This window comes from Penaeus vannamei, chromosome 34 (assembly GCF_042767895.1).
Source record: "Penaeus vannamei isolate JL-2024 chromosome 34, ASM4276789v1, whole genome shotgun sequence".
Taxonomy (NCBI): domain Eukaryota; kingdom Metazoa; phylum Arthropoda; class Malacostraca; order Decapoda; family Penaeidae; genus Penaeus; species Penaeus vannamei.
Genome location: NC_091582.1, coordinates 26,668,925 through 26,672,647, shown reverse-complemented (window position 1 = coordinate 26,672,647; position 3,723 = coordinate 26,668,925). Strand labels below are relative to the sequence as shown.

General features: G+C 33.3%; 1 protein-coding gene across 3 annotated transcripts in view; it reads right to left on the bottom strand.

Moving 5' to 3' along the window:
* Nucleotides 1-3,663: 3,663 nt before the first annotated feature.
* The window catches only part of LOC113829277 (cocaine esterase), a 9,435-nt gene continuing 9,375 nt past the window's right edge, over nt 3,664-3,723 (bottom strand). For all 3 annotated transcript variants that reach the window (XM_027382397.2, XM_027382400.2, XM_027382398.2), the window contains exon 12: nt 3,664-3,723. This exon is cut by the window's right edge and continues 374 nt beyond it. The gene's annotated coding sequence lies outside the window, so the exon portion shown is untranslated.

Genomic DNA, 3,723 nt, shown 5'->3' with positions numbered 1-3,723 from the left:
GAATCGGGTTCACCAACTCAAGAGCCTCACCAATCTCGATGATTAGATTCATGTTTTCAACGTACTCTTCACACACACACGCACGCACACGCACACACACACACACACACACACACACACACACACACACACACACACACACACACACACACACACACACACACACACACACACACACACACACATACACAAAGTAGTATTTTCATTGATCAACATAAACATGCACATGCATTCAAAAAATCACATTTGTGTATGCGTGTGTGTGAGTTACCGAAACGTTATATAGTCTCGAAACGTCTCAGTAATATTCACATTGAACTTGAGAGAAATATGGAGGCATTGCAAGACTTTTTCGTTTGGTTTCAGTATCATGTTTAAATGATGTAAATTCTTTTTTTTGTTGTTGTTGTCGATAAAAGTTGTAGTTTTCGCAAGATTTAATGATTTAAAGTGTTACTGGTACGAGATACTAGTGATGATTAATGATTCTTTATTTTCAATAGATTAAGTGATTATTGAATTGTTTTTATAATCCAAAAATATGTCCTTAGAAAGTGACTAAAATAAATCGAATAAAAACGTCACGATATCTATTTCATTTGCATATAGCTTTCGTTGCCACTTCTAAGAATTACAGTCAACTAAATGTATTAATAATTACAAGAAAACTAAGAAAATATATTAGACTTTTGTCATCATCGAATAATCTAGACTTTATATAAAACACACAGCTCTCTCTCCCTCTCTTCATTTGGGCATTTCTTAAAATCACTTAAATATCAAATCGCTCTCACATTCAAATCACCAAGTAAGAACAGCCATATACCGCATACACTAGTAGCGTATAATCCAAAATGTAACTATTTCTAAAGATGAACAGAAGTAGGAATCGAACGAAAGAACCACACGATGCGCAGTCTCCCTCCCTGCTGAATTTCCCGACCTAACTGCCGAATGGCTTAGAAGGCCGCTGTGACGTGCTTGTGTGACCCTAATGCGCGCAATCTGCATACGACGCCATGCGCTGTAAACAGACCGCTGGTGAACTCAAAACGGCCCGTATTCCAAGTGCATGATGCTTTCTAGAAAATCGGTGTGTGCCAATGATGTGAATCATACCTCAGCGAGATGGTACGGATTGGAGAAGGCATATGTCCAATAGGCTGAAAGATAATATACGTATACATATGTATGTATGTATCTACATATGTACATTTATGTATATATAAATATATATGTGCATTATATACATATACATTATATGAATAAATATATGTGTGTGTGTGTGTGTGTGTATGTTTGTGTGTGTATGTGTGTGTGTGTGTGTATGTATATATGCATGCATATATATATACATATCTATATATGTGTGTATGTGTAAATGTGTGTGTATATATACATATATATGTATATATATGCATATATATATATATATAAATATATATATATATATATATATATATATATATATATATGTGTGTGTGTGTGTGTGTGTGTGTGTGTGTGTGTTGTGTGTATATATATACATATATCTATTTATATACACAAAAGTCTGTATGATGTATATACACATCTCTCTCTCTCTCTCTCTCTCTCTCTCTCTCTCTCTCTCTCTCTCTCTCTCTCTCTCTCTCTCTCTCTCTCTCTCTCTCTCTCTCTCTCTCTCTCTCTCTCTCTACATATACACATACCCACACACACACACACACACATATATATATATATATATATATATATATATATATATATATATATATATATATATATGTGTGTGTGTGTGTGTGTGTGTGTGTGTGTGTGTGTGTGTGTGTGTGTGTGTGTGTGTGTGTATGTGTGTGTGTGTGTATGTGTGTGTGTGTGTGTGTGTGTGTGTGTGTGTGTGTGTGTGTGTGTGTGTGTGTGTGTGTATGTATGTATGTATAAATTGTATATGTGCGCAAATCATACACATTCTTCTTCTTAAATAAAAAAAAAATGTGCTGTGAGTATAACCAGTTGTAAATTGCTTAAACACTTGTTGACTTATTTTCGTTGATAGTAAGAAGAAGGGTGTTTTTTTGTCATTTACTTCTTTCTTTTAATCGTGTTTTAACATGAAAATTATTTTTTGTTATGATTGTCATTATTTCCCAAGTGTTGTCATATTGCTGCCATTACCACCGTCATCAAAGTAAAGATGAGGATATTAACGATAATGATTAAATTGATAGTGATATTGATGACAGTGATGGTGCCATTTTTAGTATTTCAAATAACGATAATAATGATAACGAAATGATAATCATCATCATCATTATTATAATCATTCCTAATACCATGCCTCTTCTTCCTATCATCATCATTGCCATTTCTCTTATTAATCTCATTATTATCATTACTATTATCTCTACCACTCGTTATTGTTATCACCACTGCCATTACTGTTATCCTCATCATTATTATTATCATCATCGTTACTAATATCATTATTACTGCAATCATGATGTTATTGAAAGCTAGAATTCGTTATCGGAAAAGTATTATTGCTGTTTTATCATAATTATCAACACTATCATCTCCTTTATCGGTGTTACAAGATGTTTAGCTTTACCATCCCTGCCCCTTTTAAGCTCTGACTGTTCTCTCATGATAATGTTGATGATAGTTATGATAATGATGTTGATAAAGGGGAGGAGGAGGAGGATTATGATAATGATGATGATGATTAGGAAGAGGATAACTATAGTAATGAGGATAGTAATGATAATAATGATGATAATAATAATAATGATGATAATGATAAAAATTAAAATGAATATAATACACGAATAAAATTATCCTCTTGTAGATTGTACGAGTATGTAAGTGCAATTTAGTCGGTCATTATTTAAGGGTAAAATATTTGACTATCGCAAATGTAAAATAACCAGGATCTCTCTCTCTCTCTCTCTCTCTCTCTCTCTCTCTCTCTCTCTCTCTCTCTCTCTCTCTCTCTCTCTCTCTCTCTCTCTCTCTCGCACACACACACACACACACACACACACACACACACACACACACACACACACACACACACATACACACACACACACACAAACACACACACACATTCACTAACCCCAGTTAAAGGAAGTACCGAAAGAAAAGAAAAAATGTCTAATAATATAACATTTGTGTTAAAACTTAAGCAATACATTTTTTATCAAGGTCTTTCAACTACGTGACCATTTCTTAACACCGAGCAAGACAATCTTAAAACGTTATCTTGGTGTTATTATGAACGGTTGGCAGTGCAGTTTGCAGCAGAAATATAAGTATAAGTATAAGTATAAGTAATCATACCTTTCTATAATTGTGGCAATGTACACTGTTCATTATTGCAGTTATCATTGTTATCATTATTATTGTTAGTAGTAAGTAGTATAGTTGTTATCGTTGTATTTGGAGCAATATCATCATTATTATTTCTGCTATCATTGTCATTGTTGTTGTTGGACTGGTGGTAATCAGTATTATATATATATTATTCGTATTATTGTCGTTGTTACTGTTGTTATAATTCTCATGATCATTTTTATCAGCAACAGGATGGAAATGAGGATTATCATCATCAAAAACACACCATTATTACAATTTCATTGTGTAAAACTCCTTCATTAGTAACGATCCTAGGTATTAATCAAATTTATTTACCTCATAATGTTTATTTACGAAATATTAGAAATCAAAGAGCTGCTGAGGACA